The sequence below is a fragment of the Cavia porcellus genome, unplaced genomic scaffold (assembly GCF_034190915.1).
Source record: "Cavia porcellus strain 051 isolate PalLab524CR breed Dunkin Hartley unplaced genomic scaffold, mCavPor4.1 scaffold_31, whole genome shotgun sequence".
In the NCBI taxonomy this organism is placed as follows: domain Eukaryota; kingdom Metazoa; phylum Chordata; class Mammalia; order Rodentia; family Caviidae; genus Cavia; species Cavia porcellus.
This window is the reverse complement of record NW_026947514.1, coordinates 30,595,862-30,605,532: the sequence shown is the minus strand read 5'-3', so window position 1 is coordinate 30,605,532 and position 9,671 is coordinate 30,595,862. Positions and strand designations below refer to the sequence as shown.

General features: G+C 41.0%; 1 protein-coding gene across 26 annotated transcripts in view; it reads left to right on the top strand.

Annotated features, from left to right (window-relative positions):
• The first annotated feature begins 201 nt into the window (after nucleotides 1–201).
• Sipa1l1 (signal induced proliferation associated 1 like 1) overlaps nucleotides 202–9,671 on the top strand; it is a 334,454-nt gene continuing 324,984 nt past the window's right edge. For 17 of the 26 annotated variants that reach the window (XM_063241596.1, XM_063241594.1, XM_063241591.1 and 14 more), the window contains exon 1: nucleotides 817–952. The gene's annotated coding sequence lies outside the window, so the exon portion shown is untranslated. Of the gene's footprint in view, nucleotides 327–814; nucleotides 953–9,671 lie in introns of those variants that run through there. The other 9 variants (XM_063241597.1, XM_063241592.1, XM_063241598.1 and 6 more) reach the window with 7 other exon arrangements.

Below are 9,671 nucleotides of genomic sequence, written 5' to 3'. Positions count from 1 at the left end.
CTCTCCGCGGGAGACAGGAATCCAGGGCTTTGCCGTTGTCATGGCAACCAGGAGTTCCAACGCTCTCCCACCCTCCTCCAACTCCTTTCACTTCTCCAGGCTGGCGGGCCAAACTGTCGCTGCTCTCGCGAGATTTGCGCGCCGCACAGAACAGCCCCGTGGTGATCTCACCCGAGATTTGACTGGGAGGGACTGAGGGAGGGAAAGCAATGGGCTGAGGGGCGGGAGGTGGGAGGCGGAGAGGGAGGAGAAGGGCGAGCGCAGCGCCGCCACCGCCGGCAACTTTGTGAACGAGTTCAGTGCATGCGTGAGCGAGTGAGCGAAAAGTCAGTGCGGCGCCGAGCCCCCCGGAGGAGGGTTGCAGGGAGGGCCAGGTTTGGGCCCCAGAGGCCGCCCCACAGCCACTGACTGCATCTCCTCACGCCCCCGTGGCTCCCTGCCCGTTTCCTGCCCCCACGGATCCTCCCAGGCCTTCCAGTCCCGGGCGGCAGTTACCTGTCCCCTCCCCCTCTCGGCAGCGCCTCCGCTCTCCCGCGGCCACCTCGAACCCCGGACGTCCCGCCGCCCGCGTTCGCTTCCCTCGGCTCTTTCTGTGGGAGGCCGGCGAGTGGGATGAGGGGCGCTGCGCCTCGGGGGTGGCGCGAGCGGGGGCCCGGGCGCCTAGACAATAGTTGATGCCCGGGGACCGGGCACCTCCGCCCCCTACTCTCGCTGGCTGCTCGCAGCCTGCATTCCCGAGCACCCTCAGAGCAGGCTCGGGAGTTGGGCTGATTCCGCCCTCGCCTCCCGCGGGCCCCCTACGCAGCTCGGCACCGTGCGCCCGCTGTTCTCCGCAGAGGCGGCGGCGAGGAAGCGCGCGCCGACAGTCTGCACTGTTTCTCTTTCTCCCCAGGGAGAGCGCGCGAGGGAGGCGCCTGGGAAGCGCGGTTGCATTGAGCGGCCGGACGGAGCGGTAAGTGACCCCGCGTCCTGGGTCTGGGTCGGGAGTTGGGGTGCAAGACTGCTGACAGCCCCCTGCGCTGTCTTTTTGGCTGGGGCTCGGGTTTTGGGCCCTGATCAGTACACCGGCAGGCCGCTGAAAGTTTGATTTCCTATTTGGTTTCGTGCTGATAGCGCAGCCCGCCCGGCTGGGGGCGAGTCCGGGCTCCCCCGAGCTCGGCGCGCGCGCACGAACCTCGGAATCCAGCTCTGTGCAACTCTCCGAGGGCCCTCTGCTAAAGGCCGGGAGTCCGGCGTCCGCGTCGGTAGGCTGGGCTTGCCTTGCTGCTCTGATTTCTTTTGAGACTCTTGCCCTTTGGTTACCTGGGTGAAAGCTTTGCAGGTTATGCTGGAAGGGACAGGCCGAGCAGTTCCATCCAAGGCAAGGCAGAGGTTCAGACTGGGGCCCGAGGGTGTTAATTTCATTTTAAGGCGTCTGGGAAGTGAACTCCGGGATGCTGAAGCCTGTTTTCCTAGGAGGAAGTAAACCGAAGGGCTGGAGAGGCATGAGGGTGCTGCTTAAAGAACTTTTCTTCTTTCGTCCGTTTCCAACTTATCTTCTGACCTTAAAGGCATTTTACAAGCTTCTTAAATTGCTTTACGGCCATTTCTAGATGGACAAGTGGGTAGATTGCAATTTCATGGGGGCTCACAGTTTAGAAAACAGATACCAGGGAGGTGGTGTTTAACAGAATTATTGGCTCTCATCTTCGAAGGAAAGCTTTTGGGGATGGATGTTTCCTAGACTGCGTTTACCTTATAGATTTTTTCCCCCCATGACTAGTAGTTTAGAGGCAGCGTTCATTGAAATTTCCTAGTATCTACTAAACGATTATATTTTTAAGCTGAAGCCAATGATGCGATGCAAATTTCAGAGTGAAGGTGTCGACTTTCATCAGGCTCCAGGTCTATCTGGATGAACTGGGGTTGGCGTTTCCTTTATAAAGCAAGTCTTTCATGTTGAAACTCTGACTCAATTTTAAAGCCGTTGTTTTTATACTGGTACTCTGTGGGAGTTAAGCATCAACTTTTTCCTGTTCTCATATGGAATATCTACCAGGGCAGAGACTGTCTGAATCTTTTGGAAAAGTACAGGATTAAGTCCCCCCTAGCAGCTCCCTGCAGCCAGTTTAGTAACAGTCTTAATTTTCTGTGTAATCCAGATTTAATAAATTTTACCTTTCCCAGTTTCACTTTTTGAAAGCTACAATTAGCCTACTTTACCAAGCTTGGAAAAAAAAAAAAAAAACTTGGGGTAATACAGAATAAAGTTAATATCATTGATCTCAATTAAAAGGTACAAGTACAGCAGTTTATGGTCACTGAAGTGTCCAACTATAGACATGACATCCCAGTTGCTATCTAGGATATTATTATTAAAGCGTTTTCCCCATAGAATAAGTTATTTATACTGACATTAACAGTTAGCAGTACATTTAAATGATGTGGGTAATGGCTTGTGCATAAATGCTTAGTGGCAACACAAAATTTTGAGAGTAAATGCTTTTGTGTCGCTGATAATTTATTGATGTTACTAAGTAAAAGACTCGAAACTGTCATTGTTAAATTTCTGTGGTTGATTGAGAGAACAAGTTTAGCAAGTGGCTGAAGACAGTCAGTAGGTGTTGCTGTTGTTAGTTTCTCTGCAGTTCCTGGTACTGCTCCTGGAGCTTGAAATGAGGATTTTAGTGCAGTGAAATTTTCAAATTTGAAGTGTCAGTTGTGATTTCATTATAAGAGTCTATGGCAGGGTTGACTTGAATCCTTGGTAGTAATTCCAAGGAACCTCATTGAAATGATATTTTGAGGCTCATCTAACTTTTTTTTTTTGTCTTTTGTTTTTTGAGACAGGATCTCTCACTGTGTAGTTCAGGCTGGCCTTGAGCTCACTTTAAACTCCAGGCTGGTCTTGAACTTGCTATGATCAGCGGCTTGAGTGCTGAGATTACAGGCATGCACCATCATACTCAACTAACTCTTCTTTTACTGGTATTTTCTGACTTTTGTGTTTACTTTACGTTTGCTTTGAGTTATACTTGTAACTGTAGTGTATTCATCTTAATTTTTTAAAAAATTCTTAGTGCCTAGGAACCGTGTAGAATAATGGTATCATTTTGACATATTTGATCATTTCCACTCCAGTCCTCACATACCCCCTGCCCTAACCATCCTCTGCCTCTCCCTGGGATCATCTCACCGTGATTTTTAAACAGTTCTTAAAGAATGCCTTCCAGCAACTTTAGAAGCTGCAAGTTGAAGGTTGCTTGAGATCAGCAGTTATGTAAACTTTGGGGCATCTTGATATGATGGATGTGTGTGTGTGTTTTAAGTTGTAGTCTGAGTTTTGTTTGAGGATCTCTTTGCATAGTCCAACTAGTGCTGAACTTACTATGTAGCTCAAACTGGTCTTAAATTTGCAGCGATCCTCCTGCCTCAGTCTTCTGAGTGCTGAGATTACAAGCATGGGCCACTTGTTTGAATTTTTGAGTAAAAGACTTTAAAAAATAACTCTTTGAGCAGTGAAACAGGAACAGGAGAACTGACATGGTATAAACATAGTATCTGGAATCTGTCCAATTTAGTGGAAAGATTTTAGTGGTTAAAGATAACATGATTATTTACCTCTTACCAATCCTGTTACTCTCTTTTCTCTTGGCCTACTCAATATGTAAATGAAGTAGTTTTCAAGTGACATCTCAGATTTGAGCCTTTGGTTCACTGACCAAATTGGTTTTCCTCTGAGAAGCACAAATAGATTCATTCCCAGAAGGAAGAGCTGGAGCCCTGAGAGAACATGCTTCTTTCTTCCTGTAGGCTTAAATTGCAGAAATTCAAATTTCAAACTTAAATAAAAAATTTATTTTCATAACTGCACTTTATTTCTAGCTTTTTAAATTTGAGGTAAGCCAAGCAATATTTATTGAGTGCTGCCAATTGGAAGGTGTGTTGTTGATTTTTGTAATTTTAATGGAGAGCCAAAGAGTGTGGCCTTGTGGAACTGTGGGTCCAGGGGAGTTGCTTGCAGTAACCTATCTTGGATTCATATTTTGATGCTCTGATGCCCCTGTTAAGATTCTGCAGAACACGCAATTACTTCTGGATTTTAATTTCTTTAAAAAGTTTGAAATAATGTGGTAGTCTTAAAAAATAATTGATCTCTTTTTTTCTGAGTGTTACCGTCTTTTTCTGCAGAGATGAGCACACAACTTGTTTTATAGCTTTGCAACAAAGATTAATGAGTATATATGTATGAAAGTATTGTACTTTGTAAATCTCAAAGTCTGATTTGCAATTGCATTTTCTTACTTTATGAACAGATTCATAGGTCATTGAAATTAGAAGGGATTTTGAGGATAGTTCATTCCATTCCAGTTTATAAATAAACCTGGGGCCCAGAAAGTTGAAGTAACTTTTTGAAAGTTATAGAAATAGTCTGTGATCAGACTAATTGGAAGATAGGTTTCCATATTAAATAGGTTTATTTGTTCCCTATATTTTTCTTCCTTGAAGTCTACCGCATGAAAGTGTCTTTACTAGTCCTACCCCTCTTAAATATTCAGTGTTTATGAAATAACTAAAATTAAGAGGAGCAAAACTTAAACAATTTACAGTTAGTATGAAAATGGCATTGATATAATTTTGGTAGCAAAGCTTTGGAGTTTCTCAGGTTGCAGAGTTACAGAACAAGAAATGAATTTCTACACAGTAGACACTTTAGGTTTTTTTTTTTTTTATTTAACAAATATTCACTGGGAGCACGGCAAACTTGCTTTGGTAGGTATATTTTAGTTCACATTTTTTTTCTCTTCCTAAACTTGTTCTCATTTGCAAAAGTAACCTTCCTTGTTTCTGGTGCAGTGGCAGCTTTGATATCTCCCTCAGCTAACTGAGGGTAGAGGTGGGGCACTCAGGTGCAGGGACAGTTGCATGCTAACCAGGAACATGGAGGAGCTTCCTGTTGAAAATGCTACTGACTTGTATGGCAGTACTCATTACTGTCGTCTTGCTTGGTTCAGAGAAGTTTGTGTCAAGTGCTGCATCTCTTGAGATTCACAATCCATCTTTTTTTTTTGGTCTTTTTCCTTTTTATCGGTACCAGGGATTGAATTCACGACTGCCTGCTTGCAAGGCACGTGCTTATGCCGCTGAGCTAAATCCCCAGCCCCTCCACAATCCATCTTTCTATTTGTTGTGCTTAGTTTTTAGTGTAGGAAATAAATTGACTGCATTGCAGGTTTGCTTTTAGTTTTCTATACCTAGTTAATAAAAACTAAAAACTTACACACTTGTATAACATTTTGCTTTTCAAATGTGATAATTTTTGGATGATAGTTCATTTATCCTTTTGGTGGTCTTTTGATAAACTGTGGAGTGAATCATGGAAACATCGTAAGAAATCTCACGGCTCTGGATCCCTCAGACACAGATAATTTTGAGTGACAGAATGATAGTACATTTTGATTTGCAATTAAGAGGGTAAGAAAAAGCATTTGGGTAGATCTTTTGAGGGTAGAGGAATCTTTGTCAGTCACTTCTCATCTATTTTCTCCTTTCATTTTGGCCTGGATTAAGAAAATAACCCCAGGGGGCGGGGGATTTAGCTCAGCGTTATAAGAGCCTGCCTTGCAAGCAGGCAGTCTGTGAGTTCGATCCTGGTACCGATAAAAAAGAAAAAGGCCAAAAAAAAAAGAAAAGAAAAGAAAAGAAAAGAAAAGAACCCCAGAGAGAATGAGAGTTTTCTTAAAGATCTAAAGAGATGAGACATGAGATGGAGGGACGTAAGGGGCTTTTTAAAAAAAATTTATTTTTAAACCAGGGCTTTTGTAAACGGCAGTGTGTTACAAAGTCAGGCAAAGCCACAGTTGTTTTTCTGCTTCTCTGGAGATCTGGGATGAGAATTTCTACCCTATAAATTTCTAATTTATTACTTGTAATGTTGCATTAAGTTCTCTTAATTAGGATTGTAGTATGCCTAACTTTAAATTGTGGGAAACTGGCAATCATATAATATTTGAATTTCCTTTTTTCCAATTTAGGAGAAGCAGGAGAATGTATGCTTGTTGAGAAATGTTAGCTTGGGTAGAAAGAGTTGCTAGTTTATACAAACACAGATCACTGGAAGGCAACCCAAAGAGATAAGACATCCAGCCCTGCTCCCTCCCCCAGTGGGGCTTGAGAAGGTGTTGGTTGAATGAAATTTTCAGTCTAAACAAAAAGTTAATTTTGTTTAGACTTTCCTTTTTCTACTTTTTCCATAAAGCATTTTACCAAACCTAAGAACAGATAGAATCACTGTTTTCATGATTCATCATCTTGCTATATAATGAGTTCTGATCTGCTCAAAGGAAAGCTAATAAATAGAAAGCAGCAGGCTGCATGCTGAGTGATTGTGTTTCTGTAGCAAGGAGTTGACTATGGTTAGTGTCAGTATCTTTTCATTTCCAGTGTTCAAGATTGAACCCTTGCTGTGGATTTAGCTCAGTGGTAGTAGTAAGCACCTGCCTGGCAAGCAGGCCAAGCTCACCTGCCTGGAATAGCAGCCCCCACCCCCTAAAGATTGAATTCAGGGTTTTGTGTATGTTAGCCAAATACCCTATATGTCCAGCCCTGATCAGTAGCTTTTACTTTACTCCTTATGTTATCTTTCTGTGATTTATCTTCATATTCTAAATTTTTGGGCAGATACCAGATAGTTTGATGTATTCTGAGTGCCTTGCAGATTTCCTTTCATAGTCTCTAGTTCCCAGACTCAGCTGACCATTTATTTTTATAAGTTTCTTTTTAGTTCTGGCAGAAGCTGCTGCTAATTGAACTGTCTTACCCATGTATAAGAAGAGAGCCTGAGTCTGGTATAATAGTACACATACCCCAGGACTCTGGGAAACCAGTCAGGAGGATCACAAGTTGAAGCTCTGGATTTAAGAGGCTGCTTGTGGTTGCTGACTCTTTTCAGTTTGAGAAATGCCTTTTATTCTGTTAAGAGAGTTTTACTGTTTTATTTTTAAAATTAGGATCTTAGTGCTGATCCTTTGTAATAGGAAATTAGATATGATTGCATAAAAAATATTTGCATAGATAGGTGATTGGTTATGGAGAGCTCTAGGATTCACAGAAAGGCTCATTAAACATTTGGGAACCTCAGCATAATCATTTTTGGTGGAGTTATTGTGGGGGCTGTTTTCAAAACAGTGTTTTTAAAATAGTTTTTTTTTTTCTTTTTTGGTTTTGATAGAATGTGTTTTGGGGAGGAAATGACGGAATAAATAGAGAGGGTAGTGAATCACAGCATCCTCTGGGGCAGTACACAGGATAACCAGTCAGAAGTGTATTTTGAAGAACCTCAGAATGAAACCAGGTGTGGTGTCCGACATCCTTGGTGAGATACTTTGGCTGTGTATTTGTGGCTTTGTTTCTGGCCTCTCTCTATTCCATCAGTTTGTTTTAGTTTATATCAGTACCATACTATTTTTGATTGGTTTAGCTTTGTAATGTTTTGAAATTGAGTGTAAGTGACATATTTAAGTGATGCTGTTCCAGATGTTGAGGGATAGGGATCATGCAAAACACATCAAATAATTTTTCATTTTTAGAAGGGGAGACCACATAAAAATGAAATAAGGTGATTTAAATGGCAAATTGTATATGAGGCTGCCAACTGTCAAGCAATGTAGTAAGAGTTAAGTGTCTAGCATTTCATGGTTTGTAAAGTGCTTTCACAGATATGGAGGTCATTGGATTGGGGAAGCCTCTAAAAGGACCTGGAATTGATCTTGAAGACTGACTGTGTAGCTCAGTGGATATTAGCGCCCATTACCATCTGCCACATTTGTCACAGTGATGCACTGAGGTCTTTAAGGAAAGCCTTTAATAGTAATCTCAAGATTGTCATTTGGGTCAATTGTCATAAGAATAGTCACCTGTAATACTTTTTTTTTCTTTGGCACAGAGTTGTCCTTTCTATTTCATGCCAGTTGTTTCTGATTTCCTGTATCACCTGTTTAAATTGTAGTGGACCTGGGGCTGGAGGTTTAGCTCAGCGGCATAAGCACCTGCCTTGCAAGCAGGCAGTCGTGAGTTCGATCCCCAGTACCGATAAAAAGGAAAAAGACAAAATAAATAAATAAATAAATAAATAAATTGTAGTGGACCACATATGTAGGTAGAGTACTCAGCTACATCATTATTTTTTTTAATTTATTTTTTATAAATAATAGCAAATTTATCTCGCTGCATTGTATAGCAGAAATGAAGAAGAGGAATTGAAAACAGCAAATTAATTAACTGGCTTAGTAAGTTATATAGGCTACTTAAGATACTTTCTTGTCTTTTTTTTTTTTTTTCTTTGATAATGGCTTTGCCATGTTGCCCAGGCAGGTTTGAACTTTTGGACTTAGGTGATGCTTCTGCCTCAGCTTGCTAAGTAGCTGGGTATACAGGTGTGCTCCTTTTTCACTTTTTTAATGAAAATATGGAGAATATTTTGATTGGCTATATCCTTTAAAATGTTGATAGAATTTTTGTGATGGAAAATGTAATATGCCTGCATACATTAGGCCTGTCATAAGATTTATTTAGTGGTGACTAGATAAATTTGTGTCTGCAACAGTGGGTCTCTAATGACTTATTCCCTAAGTATTTATGTAATCTCATTATATGCTAGAGGCTGGTGGCTACTTACTGTGAATAAGGATACATAGTTTCTGCTCTTACATAACTAACTCATAGTTTTCTAGTAATTAATGCTGTCCTTCACGAGCTTCAGGTTTCTTACCTGTCAAACAGAAAGTGTCTATCGTCAGAATTCTTGAGGTCAAATAAGAAAAAAAAATGAAACATAAGATAAAACTCCTAAAACTATGTCCTGTGGGGTGGTATTATTTCTGGAAAGAAGACTTATATACCATTGTATGTATTTTGTAATTTATTGAACTATTTAACATGCATATTGTAGAAAGTTAGCATATGCCCTCTGAAGCCTGCTTTCTTTCACAGTAGGTGTTTCTCTTTGAGCCATTCTGTGATTCCTGGATAGCTTCTAGGACAAATTGATGTTTTGGTTCTCTCTAGGCTGTTTGAGGACTTTATTTTGTGTAAAGCCACTGTTTGGGAATGTGGCACTGGACTTGCCTCTCTAATTAACAACCGATCAAAGTAGTTGTAAAGGTGGAAGGATATTGTAGTTAAAAAAAAAAAAAGTGACACTTTCCTAAATTCTTTACTATTTTAGACTTTCTATAACTTGAATCAGTTATCAATTTATACTCTAGTGGTCAGATTTATTATGGAGGCCATACACACCATGATTTTAATCCAGAATATCTATTTATATACTTTTAGCTTTTTAAATCATGTAAAATTTTTTATAGGCAGATGAAATACATAAAATGCATTTGAACCTATTGATTTAAAATTTAAGATTGAGTAAAGATGTTGAAAGCATTAGTCTTTCATTCAGTTTATTAAGGCTTTCCTTTCCTCAGAAGTAATAAAATATGGTATCCTGGGAATGTTACTTGCCTATTGTATAGTCCCACAGTTTTAGTTCATTCTGTTACCATCTCTTCTGACATAAGGTTGATAGCAGTTCTTGGTTTTTCTAGTCCTTAGGCAGTTTTTTATTTTTTATTATCCTCCTAGTCCTGTCACTCACTGGTCACCAAGATTCCATTAGACATTACTGTGTCCCTCTTAAA